The 13,586-nt window shown below is 49.6% G+C and overlaps 1 protein-coding gene across 6 annotated transcripts in view; it reads left to right on the top strand.

Moving 5' to 3' along the window:
- Positions 1 to 4,374: 4,374 nt before the first annotated feature.
- Positions 4,375 to 13,586, top strand: part of CBS (cystathionine beta-synthase) — a 30,948-nt gene continuing 21,736 nt past the window's right edge. For 2 of the 6 annotated variants that reach the window (XM_029083063.2, XM_029083064.2), the window contains exon 1: positions 4,376 to 4,523. The gene's annotated coding sequence lies outside the window, so the exon portion shown is untranslated. Of the gene's footprint in view, positions 4,524 to 5,155; positions 5,180 to 11,559; positions 11,657 to 13,586 lie in introns of those variants that run through there. The other 4 variants (XM_029083062.2, XM_029083065.2, XM_029083067.2 and 1 more) reach the window with 4 other exon arrangements.

Below are 13,586 nucleotides of genomic sequence, written 5' to 3'. Positions count from 1 at the left end.
CTAACATGGATGCACTTCTTTTGAATTCCTACACAAGAGATAAAACTGATAGGTATGCAAAACTTCCATGCTATTTGTCTTAGGACAGTGCTCTGTACATAGTAAGTGCTCAATAGTTACCACTGATTGATTCTTCCCCCACCCTTCTTCAGTTAAGTGCCTTGAGGCTCTTTACCTCCTTGCTGGGCCACAGGCCCAGGTTCAACCCTCTCTCCCTTCTCCCACACCCCCTGCCCTCTCCAAGTCCTGCCACGACTCCTGCCCTCCTTACCAGTGCCAGCTTCCTTTTGGGAGGCCTTAATCTCTTCCAGGCTCCTGCTGGCTTCTCTGAAGCACCCAGTACTACTGCTTCCCTAGACTCCTGTTCCTTCTCCCCTGGAGAGGGAAGGAGAGGTGCTCTTTCCAAGAGAAGGGGGTGGAGGGAGAGAGGGAGACTGCAAAGGCATTGTTGGGAGCGTTAGTTTAGAGGCAGTGGAAAGAGCATGGGTCTAGTTCCAGCTGTGGGGGAAAGTCACTTCCAATTCTTCATGTTCCTCATCTGCTAAATGGGAACACCACCGGTCTTTTCCTACTTCTTAGGGATGTTGTAAAGACCAGTGGCAAGAGCAAGGGCTTGGGAGTCAGAGGATGTGGGTTCTAATTCCAGCACTGCCACTTGTCTGCTCTGTGACCTTGGCAAGTCATTTAACTTCTCTGTATCTCATTTAGCTCATCTGTAAAATGGGGACTAAGAATATGAGCCCCACATGGGACAACCTGAATACCTGTATCTACCCCAGTGCTTAGAATAGTGCTTGGCACATAGTAAGTGCTTAACAAATATGATAATTATGTACATGTGAGAAGCAGCGTGGTGCAGTGGAAAGAGCACGGGCTTTGGAGTCAGGGCTCATGAGTTCGAATCCCAGCTCTGCCACTTGTCAGCTGTGTGACTCTGGGCAAGTCACTTCACTTCTCTGGGCCTCAGTTCCCTCATCTGTAAAATGGGGATTAAGACTGTGAGCCCCACGTGGGACAACCTGATTCCCCTGTGTTTACCCCAGCGCTTAGAACAGTGCTCTGCACATAGTAAGCGCTTAACAAATACCAACATTATTATTATTATTATTACATATCCATAATCCATATATTCTGTCTCCCCCTCTAGACTTTGAGCTCATTGTGGGCAGGGAATGTCTACCAATGTGTCCAGTGTTATATTGTACTCTCCCAAGCGCTTAGTACAGTGCTTTGTGTACAGTAAGCATGCAATAAATACAATTGATTGAATATGATTATTTAGCTATTATTAACAAAAACTGGAATACCTTCATATTTTGGTGCAATAAAATATTTGCCCCCTTGAAAGACGTCCCCTAATGGTTATATATATAACACAATGGTTATGTATATATATATATATATATATGCACACACACATATATCCCTTAGCCTTTTAGGAAAGTTGAGGAATGTATGGAGGTAGCCTTCAAATTAAGGATAATCTCAGCTTTCAAAAATAGGATGTTCTAACCTGACTTTCTAAAGCATTGAGGAAAGAAGGCAGGAAATGGCTGAAACTTGGCCCTGTTTATTAGAATAAGTACCAGCAGTGGCCCTAGTGCTCTGTCCCTCGAAGGCTCATGAAGTCTTCACCATCCACATTGGGCAGCCATAATAATAATAATAATAATAATGTTGGTATTTGTTAAGCGCTTACTATGTGCCGAGCACTGTTCTAAGCGCTGGGGTAGACATAGGGGAATCAGGTTGTTCCACGTGGGGCTCACAATCTTAATCCCCATTTTACAGATGAGGGAACTGAGGCACAGAGAAGTTAAGTGACTTGCCCACAGTCACACAGCTGACAAGTGGCAGAGCTGGGATTCGAACTCATGAGCCCTGACTCCAAAGCCCGTGCTCTTTCCACTGAGCCACGTCCTTTTTTAGGGTGTCTACTGGACCTGTCCATCTTCCAGAGTGCCCAAGGTGGTTCTTGAGCCAGAAACCTTGACCCTAGCAGACAATTGCCCCAAATTGAAAATCTGGATCTCGAAGCCCCATCTCCTGATTCCCAGAGCTATGCTCTTTCCCCCAGACCCACAGTAGGGCCCAGGATCCCTTCTCTGTGATGTGTGAGGCTGCTGCTGCTAGCCCTGGCCTGGGAGAGTGGCTCTTAATCCAATCCCCCAGGGCTTGGCAGGAGGTACAGAACACAATCCACTTCAAACCTGGAAGCAGCCCTGGCCTATAGGAGAGAGCATGGGCCTGGGAGTTGGAAGGGTCAGGGATTGTTATTCTTTATTGTATTCTCCCAAGTGCCTAGTACACAGTACTGTGGCTCTGCACACAGTAAGCAATTAATAAATGAGATTGAATGAAGGAAGGAAGGATCTGGGTTTTTATCATGGCTGTGCCCCTTGGCTGTGTGACTTTAGGTAAATCACTTCACTTCTCTGTGCTTGTTACTGCATCTGTAAAATGGGGATTGAGACTGTGAGCCCTATCTAGGACAAGGCCTGTGTTCAACTTGATGAGCTTGTCTACCCCAGTGCCCAGTACAGTACCTGGCTCATAATAAGCACTTAACAAATACCATTTTAAAAAGGCTGTCAGCAGTGGCCACACCTTACCAATGGCTCTCGAGACCCTCCTTCACCCCCACCCATCTTCTTCCCTAACATGCTGCTGTGCCCTTCCCAAGTCAACCTCCCTCCTGACTCTCCAGCCTTCATCTTTTGCTCACACTGTGCCCCTTAGTACAGTGCTCTGCACACAGTAAACGCTCAATAAATACTATTGAATGAATGAATGGAACTCCCTCCTTCCCCACGTGAGACGGACCACAGTTCTCCTCACATTGAAATCCTTTCTAAACCCCCACCTCCTCTAATAAACTTTCCCCAGTTACTTCCCCGTCTTCCTTGAGCCACACGTTCTCAAATAACATTGATTAATAATCCCCTCAGCCATCTTTAGCATTTACAAACTTACTTGCACCCTCAACACTCATGTGCGTAGGTTTGCTCAATTTATTTTGACAGGGCTATAAGTGTTTTTTGTAGGTGTCCATTGTGGGCAGGAAATGGGTCAGTCGATAATCGTGTACTTCAAATGCCTAAACCCAGGGCACCACAGCAAGTGACTGCTCACTAGGTGCAGTTCCGCCTGCCAGGGTTACCCTCTGTTATCGTTAAGCAGGAGCTGCCTGCCAGTCCCCTCGTTACCTGATGTTCAGAGCAGTGCATTAAGCAGCTTGGCCTATTGGCTAGAACACGGTCCTGGGAGTCAGAAGGACCTGGGTTCCAGTCCTGCCTCTGCCACTTGTCTGCTATGTGACTTCTGGGCAAGTCACTTAACTTCTCTGGGCCTCAGTTACCTCGCCTGTAAAATGGGGAGTACGCCTGCGAGTCCCATTAGAGAAGCAGCATGGCTTAGTGGAAAGAGCACGGGCTTGGGAGTCAGAGGTCGTGGGTTCTAATCCCTGCTCCGCCAGTGTGCTATGTGACTTCGGTCAAGTCACATCACTGTGCCTCAGTTGCCTCATCTGTAAAATGGGGATGAAAACTGTCAACCCCACGTGGGGCAACCCGATTGACTTGTATTTACCCCAGCACTTAGAACAGTCCTTGGCCCATAGTAAGTGCTTAACGAATATCATCATTTTTACTATTATGGGAGACAGGGACTAGACTGTAAGCCCGTCTATTGGGCAGCGATTGTCTCTATCTGTTGCCGAATTGTACATCCCCAGCGCTCTGTGCTCAGTGGAAAGAGCCCGGGCTTGGGAGTCCGAGGTCAGGGGTTCGAATCCCGACTCTGCCACTTGTCAGCTGTGTGACTGTGGGCCAGTCACTTCACTTCTCTGTGCCTCAGTGACCTCGTCTGTAAAATAAGGAAGAAGACTGTGAGCCTCACGTGGGACAACCTGATGATCCTGTATCTCCCCCAGCGCTTAGAACAGTGCTCTGCAGATAGTAAGCGCTTAACAAATACCAACAGTATTAGTATTAGTAGCAAGCGCTCAATAAATACTTTTGAATGAACTCGATTGGCCTGCCTCCCTCCCACCCCGCAGGGGACGTCTGGCAACATTGATTGAATAGTGTTTATGGAGCAGTTACTGTGGGCAGAGCACTGTACTAGGCGCCTAACAATAGCACAGTTGTTGTTGAGCGCAGAGGCGGCAGGCCGAAGCGGAGGAGCGTCGGGGCGTCGGGGAAGGCGAGGGGGGCGGGTGGCCCGGTGCCCGCGGGCGGCTCTGCCAACGTGCGCGGGGAAAGAGGCGGGGATTGGCGGAGTCCGCGCCCTCCGCCCCGCTCCCCAGCCAATGGGGCCCCCTCCCCTTCCTCCTCCTCCGCTGCACGCACCCGCAGCTCCCACCCCCCCGGGCCTGCAGCCGGACAGGCCGGGACCGGCCGCCTTGGACCCTTCGCTGCCCCGTCGGCCGCCTCCCTCCTCCTGCCCGCCGCCGGGCCTCGCCCGACGGGCGACCGTTTGGCCTCCCCGGGACGTTGGCCGGGACTCCTGTTTTCCCCGTCCAAGTAAGTGGCAGCCTCGGCGGCGACCCTGGTGCCCCCTCCCGAGGCAGGGAGCGCAGCTGGCACGGCCAAGGGGGAGCGGGGCGGCTGCGGGGATCGGGTGGGGGGCCGGCCAGGAGGTTCCCCCACCCGTCCCTCCCGCGAGGCCTGGGGGGGACGGACCGCGGGGCAGGTGTGCCCCCAGGACTCGGGCCAGGTGAGCGGGGGTGCGGCCCTCTGCCACCCGGCGACCCCCTGCCCCTGCCCGGGATTGCAGCATGTGGACCCATCCCGACCCGACGAGGCGGCCCTTGGCTCCAGGTGTGCGGGGCCCGAGCCCACGTGGGACCGCGCCAAGGGGCTCAGGGACGTCTTTTGCAGCTACTGCGGGGCCCCGGGACATTTGTCCAACGAGTAACAATAGTGGTGTTCGTTAAGCGCTTACTATGTGCAAAGCATTGTTCTAAGCGCTGGGGGGAAACAAGGTGATCAGGTTGTCCCATGTGGGGCTCACGGTTTGAATCCCCATTTTACAGAGGAGGTCACTGAGGCCCAGTGAAGTGACTTGCCCAAAGTCACGCAGCTGGCAAGCGGCAGAGCCGGGATTGGAACCCATGACCTCCGACTCCCAAGACCGGGCTCTTTCCACTGAGCCACGCTGCTTCGAGCCCTCACCAAGTGTGAGTGTAGGGCCCCGGGGGGCGTTGGCAACCAGCGTGGGTACGGATCTTTGGGGGATTTGTGCGCCGAGTGTGAGTGCGGGGCTTGGTGGGATTTGTGCGCCAAGGGCTAGTGGGGATTTTGCAACGAGTGAGGTGTGTGTATTGGGGGGGTCTTTGCGGACTCGGGCCTCAAGTGTGAATGCGGGTCCCAGGGGCCCTGGGAAAGTTGTACGAAGTGTTTGGGCGCCACGAGGACGGGGAGGGGAAGGAGGATCCAGGGAAGGCCGAGCCGGGGATGGACGTGTGGGGAGGGGGGGTTTTAATGGCACCGAGTTTCAAAGCCACGACGGCAGTAGAAGCAGGTGCCTGAACCTCTTCCCTGCCCCAACCGACAAGTTTAAAGGCAAACGAACCACTTTGGTGGGTTTCAACCCCCGGTGGGTTTGGAAAAGGAAGGTAGTAGGTAGAGAGCGGCCCTGGCTCGGGCTGGGAGGTTGTGCACGAGGTTTGCCCGAGGACTGAGCGGCCCCTCGTGCAAGGCTTGGCGGCGGCGCCCGCTGCAAATGCCCGGACCAAACGGGCACAGGCCTGTCGTTGCCTCCCCCGGCCCCTCGTCTGCACGCTTATACATGCATGTGCGTGTATATGGATGCGCGGGTGCGGGCACGGAGTTTGGGTATCGGGGACGAGGGGTGGGAGTAGGTGGGCACCCGAGGGACCAGAGGGACGGGGCTGAAGGAAGGAAGCCGTTGAGTTCGTGGCATTGGCTAGCGTGGGTGGGACCTGGGCATCCCGCGGGGTCCCCCTCACCGGGGTCTGCAAAAACCTCCTTTTTAAACTCCCTTAACCCATGGTTCCGCCCCGGCCCGGGATCGTTGTCCGACTCCACGGTTCCCCTTTGGCTCCCCGATTTTGCAAACCCGAAATAAACCGATTTGGGGTTTTCGACGGGCTGCCATAAGTCTCATCCTTGAGGCCCGGGGGATAAGGGGGAAGGGGAGGGGGTGGCACCGACGAGACCCGCCGCCCTGGGCCCTGCTACCTTAGACGTCGAGACTCCCTGCCCGCCTCTCAAGGATATTGGTCTGATAAGTGTTATCAACCCCGAGAACGGTAAGGTTTTTTAAAGGGAAAAAAAAGCCCAAAACCCCCAAACCGGCACTTGAAACTTCTTTGGAAGGAAAATGGTGTCCGAGGCCTGAGAGGAGCAGGCCCAGGAGTCCAGCCCAGAAAACTGGCGCCCCTCAAGTCAACTCCATTGCTGAGGGGCAGATAAGAAGAAATGGCTAAAGCAGCACTGTTCTGACAGTTTTGCTGTGCAATTTATCAAAAACAATTTAATGCCCCGGGCACACGGTGCTGTGTCACGTGGAGAAAGGGTGGATTGTTTGGGTAGAGTGGGGCCGGGCTTTGGCCCTGTCACGCTTCTAGTTGGGACAGTATCAGTACGGCTTCATGCCAGTCATGGCCATTCGGTACTATTTATTGAGCCCCTACTGTGGGGAGAGACTATAATCAATCGGTTAATCGGTGGTATTCTTTGAGTACTTACTATGTGAAGAGCATGGACCTGAGCGCTTGGGAGAGGACAATCCAACAGAAGTAGCAGGCACATTTCCTGCCTGGAATGACTCAAGAGGGGGAGCCAGACATTAATATGAATAAATAGTTAATTTATAGTGAATAGTTTGAAGACTTGTTTGAAGAATAGTTTGAAGAGATCAGGGCTTCTAATCCCTGCTCTGCCACTTGTCGTGTGACCTTGGGCAAGTCACTTAACGCCTCTGTGCCTCAGGTCCCTCATGTGAGGCCAACATGGGACAACCTGATTATCTAGTATTTACCCCAGTGCTTAGAATAGTGCTTGGCATAGAGTAAGCGATTAACAAATATCATTATTAAAGATTTGTGCATAAGTGCTGTGGGGTTGGGGGTGAGCCAAATATCCAATGTCCAAAGGTCACATATTGAAGTGCATAGAAGACACAGAAGGGAGAGCTAGCTGGGGAAAGGAGGGCTTAATCGGGGTAGTCTCTTGGAAGAGGGTCCTCTACTTAGCCTTTGCGGGGAGCGCAGTGGAGCTAAAAAGCTAAAAATCCCCATCCCTGCCTTTGAGCCCTCTAATCTGTATGACGGGTTAACCAAATATAGATTGATATACTTAAAGTTGAATCCTTTGTGTAATTAAGAAGACAGTAGCAGGAAGCAGAGAGCTTGGAAAAAGTGATAATTTAGTTTTATTGTTGAACTAAGCCATCATTTTGCGGGGGGAGGAGGGGTGCGCACGCATGCATGCACGCACAGGCAATTTCCCAATTCAGTGTGCCGGCGGTTTAGTGGAAAGAGCATAGGGCTGGGAATCAGGAGAATCGGTCAGTCAGTGATATTGACTGAGCGCTTAACTGTGCACGGGCACTGTGCAAAGTCCTTGGGAAAGTACCATATAACAGTTGGTAGACACCTTGCCCATAACGGCCCTACAAACTAGAATAGGAGATAGACATTAATATAAATTACAGATGTGGACATAAGAGCTGTGGGGCTGAGGGTGGGGGTGGATACCAAGTGCATGGATGACACTCATCCTGCCTCCACATTTTGCTACCGTCTGACCTTAGGCAAGACATTTATCCTTTCTATGCCTCAATTTTCTCATCTGTAAAAGGGGGATTTCAAATACCTGCCCTCCCTTGCTCCTAACCCTGTGCTCTGTGTGGGACTGGGGCGGTGGTTCTATCCTATTATCTTGCATCCGCCCCAGTGCTTAGCATGGTGCTTGATCCATAGTGCTTAGTGACATCTTCAATTGGTTTCAAATGTTCCACCTATGCGACTTTGAATAAGAAAGGAGGGTGAATGCAACTTGTGAATTGCTGCAGGCAAGTCCTGAAAGCCGTTTTTTCACATTGTATTTAAGTGTTTACTGTGTGCCGGACACTGTTCTATGCACTGAGGTAGATGCAAGGTAATGAGGCTTGGGCAGTCCATTCCCCCAGGGGGTTCACAGTTTTAATCCCCATTTTACAGATTCATTCAATAGTATTTATTGAGCGCTTACTATGTGCAGAACACTGTACTAAGTGCTTGGAATGTACAATTGTACAAATTGTACAAATGTACAATTGTCGCAACAGATAGCGACAATCTCTGCCCAATGACGGGCTTACAAATGAGGTAACTGAGGTCCAGAGAAGCTGTGTCCTGCCCAAGGTCACATAAAAGACAGATGGCTGAACTGGGAATACAGCATGTTGCTTCTGTAGATTTGCTTGTTAAAATGGTGCTGGGAAATGTTCAGAATTCAGGAGTCTGCTCCCTCTAAACGGAAAGCTCATTGTGGGTAGAAGGCACTCAAGTAGCAAAAAGAACATTTTGGCCCATGTGATTCACTCTGAAATAGGTGAAAATTTCTATCCTTTTCCTTCATCCTGATAACTGTGTTCACTGGGTGCTTACTGTGTTCAGAGCACTGTACTTTTTGCTTGAGGGATCACAAGTACACATGAAGTAAGTACACATGATCTCTGCCTTCAAGAAGCTTACAATCTAGTGGGGAAAGCATCCATCTAAATTTTAAAAAATAGTGGTTTTCATTAAGACTCTGTGTGCCAAACACTGTGGTTAGTACTGGGATAGAGAGAAGAGATTACAGGTAGTGAAAGCAATCAAATATCAAAAATAATGTAAATAAGTGCTGTGGGAAGATTTCTATAGAACATGGGCTGTTCTTGACATCAATCTGCCTTTCCTGGAAGGGTTCTTTTTTCTTTGTTTGCCTTTCCCTGAGCGTGACAAATTAGTTTGGACCTGAAAAGCTGATGTACGCCTAACAAATTTACAGCTTTGCAGCATTGGGTTCAGTCTGGTATTAGGCAAGTTCTTACAGGACTTTGCCACCTTCTGGGCTACTCACTGAGTCAAGCACCCAAAATACTGGGACATGCTCCCTGAACTTACTACCAGTCATGCTTTGAAATGTCTTTAAAAAGCAGCCATGAGAATTTTTTTAGGTCTTAAACCACCGGGGGCTCCCGGTGTAAGAGCAAGGAAGGGGGTATATTATCCCCATTTTACAGATGAGGAAAGCAAGGCCCAGGGAGGTTAAGTGACTTGTCCAAAGTCAAGCAGCTCTTCCCACCAGTCCACACTCCCTGCAAGGTGTTTTTTTTTTTAAATGGTATTTGTTAACCCTGTTTATCGAGTGCTTACTGCGTGCAGAGCGCTATACTAAATGTTTGGGAGAGTACAGTGCAATTCCCTGCCCACAAGGATCTTGCAGTCTAGAAATACAGGAAGTCCTTTAACCAGGTGTTCATCCCCGGGAGAAAATTTTTCCACACTTCTCAGTCATGCCAGGTACCAGAGTGCCTAGTACCCTTGGAGTGCCACCTTGTTAAAAAAAAAAAAAGGCTCACTGCTGAGATGGGCATGAATCAGGGTGGTCTGAGTTAAACACTCCCAAGGATGACAACAGCTCTGGCACCTTGCTTTACCCAAACCATCAATCCAGTTAATAATAATAACAATAATGGTATTTGTCTAGCGCTTACTATGTGCCAGGTATTTCCTGTTTTGTTTTTTGTTGTTGTTGTTGTTGAAGGAAAGCAGGGTTTAAAAAAGCAAAAAACTATGTCAAGTTGGGCAAGTCAAGGTCTGTGTCTCAGTTGTCTCACTTTTCTTTCTTTAAGTGGTGTTTGTTAACTGGCTTACTATGTGCCAGACAGTGTATTAAGTGCTGAGGTAGATATGAGTTAAGATACAAGTTACAAACTGACTGTCAAGTTGGACAGAGTCCGTGTTCCACATGGGACTCTCAATCTTAATCCCCCTTTACAGATTTGGTAAAATGGGGATTAAATGCCCCTGCCCATAGATGCTGAGCCTCATGTGGGACAAGAACTGTGTTCCTTCTGTCTATATTGTATTTAGTCTAGGGTTTAATACTTTGCTTGGCACCTAATAAGCGCTTAATGAAAACCCCAATTAAAAAGACCCAGGAATGCATGTCTGTCTACTCTAGTCTTTGTCACTTTTCCTGAGGTAAATGACCTGCAGTCTGTTAGTGCTGCTGAAATGGAGAAGCAAGTTGTGGTGACTCAACATTGCCCTGGATATCAGCTTTTCCTCTCCCAGATCCTTGAAGAGACCCAGGACACTCTGATGAATGGTAGACTTGCTCCCTTCATCTGAGGTAGTGGGTCAGGGAAAGGAGTTTGCATTGTTCCACTTAAGTTTGCCTTGCCTGTTCTGGTAGGTAGCATTTGTTTTGCTCCCCATCTTAGATATGACTCTGATTCAGACTCCAGTGAGCAGCAGCGGGGCCTAGTGGAAATCAGTCAAACAGTTTTTTTGGGTTTTTTTTTTTTTTTAATTAAGTGGCTAGTGGGTGCAGAACATTGTACTGAGTGTTTGGGAGAGTACAGTGCAGCAAGTTGGTAGACGTGTTCCCTGCCAATGATGAGCTTATAGTCTGGAGAAGGAGGCAGGCATTAATGTAAATAAATAAGATATTGATATGTTTGTAAGTGCCGTGGAGCTGGTGAATACCCACAAGAATGCCCAAAGGGTACAGATCCAAGGCATAGATGACACAGGAGAGAGCACAGGAAGGGCAGTCAGTCGGCTTGGGTTCTAATGCCAGCCCTGCTGTTTGCTTGCTGTGTGACCATGGCCAAGTCACTTAACTTTTGTTCCTGCTTCCTCTGTAAATGGGGATGAAATACTCGCCGCCACCCCACCCCCCCACCCCGTCCTCTTTTTTAGACTGTGTGTCTCCATGTATACGATGTGGTTATATTGAATCTCCCCAGTATTAGCACAGTGCCTGTAACATACTGCTAAAGATGGACCATCGTTATTATTATAATTATTATTATGAATTCAGTCTTCTACTAGGGAGAAGCAGGCCTGAAGGGCCAGATTGGCTCTGTATCTACCTCCCTCTTTCCAGGGCATTTGGTGTGCAGTCTGACACTGGTGGGGTTTTCCTTTTTTCCCAGGAGTTGGATCCTGGATAGGGCTACCATCTCCAGAGGGCTCAAATTCAAAAATGTTCCCAGGTATTTTGCACGGCCAGTCGTTGGGGTCTTTTTGCAGTCAACTCAGTGTCCTGTTTCTTCTCTCTCCTTTCCCGGAAGGTCGACAGCCCTCACTTTCGGCCTCTCCGCTGAGGCCGCCTTGACTGTCAAGTGTGGTTGCTGGTTCTGGACCGAAACCAAGCACCTGTGACTTTCCAGTCCAGGCCCTCAGATGGCAGGTTGGTTTCAGGGCTTGCTTGAGGCCCAGGCCTCCGGGCACCGTTTGCATTTCCCATCATGCAGTGCGGCCACACCATGCCCAGCGCCTCACTGGTTGGTACCTGCCCGTTGAGCCTGGTCATGGCCTTCAGGTTCCCTCCTGGGGCTCTCCAGTTCCCGCCGCAGCCTGCCTTGGTGACAGCTACCATCCCTGTGAGGGAGGCAGGGAGAAAGGCACAGTTTCTCTATTCCAAACGAGGTGTGTGTATCATCTTAGCTGCAGTCTCCGGGGGCGGGGATTTCCTGTCGGGGAGAAGGACAGGTGGTGAGGGATTCTGGGATGGGGGAATCAACCTCTGACCAACCTCTGTTGGTAGCCTTTGGTCACCAGGATTATTTTCAGCCACTGTCCCTGCTCAGTTAATTGTATTTCTTGAGCCCTTACTTACTGTGTGCAGAGCACTGTACTAAGGGCTTGGGGAAATTCAGTTTAACAGAGTTGGTAGATAAGTCCCCTGCCCACAGTGAGTTTACAGTCTCGGAGAGACAGACACAAATAAATAAATTGCGGATCTGTATGTAAGTGCACTGGGGCTGAGGGAGGGGTGAATGAATAAAGGGAGCAGGTCAGGGCGACACAGAAGGGAGCTGGAGAAGAGGAAATGAAGACTTAGAAAGGGAAGGCCTCTCAGTGAAGCCCACTTCACTCATGACTATAGACTTTTCCTGTCACATTCTGCACCCCAAGGCCTCTGCGGAGATAGGTGGGCCTCTGATTTGCTGCCTATGTTTCTTAAGCCATTGGCAACTCCAGAGACAAAACCCACTGCCCAGTCACCATCCCCCTGGGCCTGAACAGCGAGGTGCAGGGAAGGTGGGGAACAGAGCCTGGGGCCAGTCTGAAAGGAATTGGAAAATTGGGTGAAGAAGGAACATACTTGGAAATGGAGTTTCTGCATGTAGGGAATCAGGTGTAGATTTCCATGGGGTTCTTTTTGTTGTTGTTGATGTGGTTTATTTATTTGTTTTGTATAGAGTTGCTTCTCAGGAGTTTTTCTTATACAGTTGTCACACCAGGGACCCCCCCCCCCCAAAATCCAGAAACCCACCCCTTTGCCTCTGAATTGATCAAGTCCAGATTACTGTTAGGTAATTTGCTCTTTGTGGGTATTCCAGTTAATGCCTTTTCCCCCTCTGAGTTAGCTTTTATTTTTATTTCTGGATCATTTTAAGCAGATAATTTGTCAAATCTCCAATTTATTTTGGTGCTTCAGAGCCGAGCTTAAGATGGAAGGGTTTTCCCCCTTCTCTATGAAGATGCGTTGGTGCCTCTGGGCATTTTTTTATTAATAAAAAATAGACAGTGGGAGCAGTGCCGTGGAACTTCAGGAAACCGGTAGGGTCATTGGAGATGAGTTGAGCCTGGTGGTTAGATTTAAAGAGTCTTAGAAAATCTGACTCTCAACTCACAAATCAGATTCAGGAATGATTTTTCATCTGGAGATTTGCTAGTGTCTAACTTCAAGCCATTAGCACAGTTGAGGTGTTTGTGGAGGAAGAGGACAGACTGTGCTGGAAAATGAACAAGTCTAGGTCACTCTGGTTCCCTCCACGCATTGGTCATTTTCACCCAGTGTGGCCTATTGATTAAACACCAGCGGGTACTAAATTGCCCAGCGACCAATTCTGGAATAGTAGGCAGGGAAGTTGGACACCGTCTGAAACTACATGCTCTTGAGGTGAAATAAAGGAAATCATTTTATTAATTTGTTACTGTTTTTTATATGCACTTCAGTTGCAGCAGCCCCTTCCCCCTAAACTGCAAGAAGCCCTGTCACAGTTATTTCTGACAGCAATGACAAGCATCCCCACAGAGGCCGAGGAGTCGCCTGGGCCAAACTGCGGCTTTCCTAGAAAGCAGTTAACCGATATGTGCACTCTGTCTCTCTGTCTGTCTCTCTCTCTCCTTCTCTCCCTCCCTCCCTCCTTCTCTCCCTCTCACTGTCTCCCTCTGCTTCCCTCAGAGATATCTGTTGAGGACTCTGGATAAAGCTCAGGATGCAGTCTGGCGTAGTGGATGGATTCTGGATTTAGGGGTCAGAAAGACGTAATCCCACCACACCACTCTTTAGCTGTGTGACTGTGGCAAATCACTTTATTTTTCTGTGCCTCAGTTCCCTCATCTGTAA

Source organism: Ornithorhynchus anatinus, chromosome 18, assembly GCF_004115215.2.
Source record: "Ornithorhynchus anatinus isolate Pmale09 chromosome 18, mOrnAna1.pri.v4, whole genome shotgun sequence".
In the NCBI taxonomy this organism is placed as follows: Eukaryota; Metazoa; Chordata; class Mammalia; order Monotremata; family Ornithorhynchidae; genus Ornithorhynchus; species Ornithorhynchus anatinus.
This window is presented reverse-complemented; position numbering and strand designations above follow the sequence as displayed.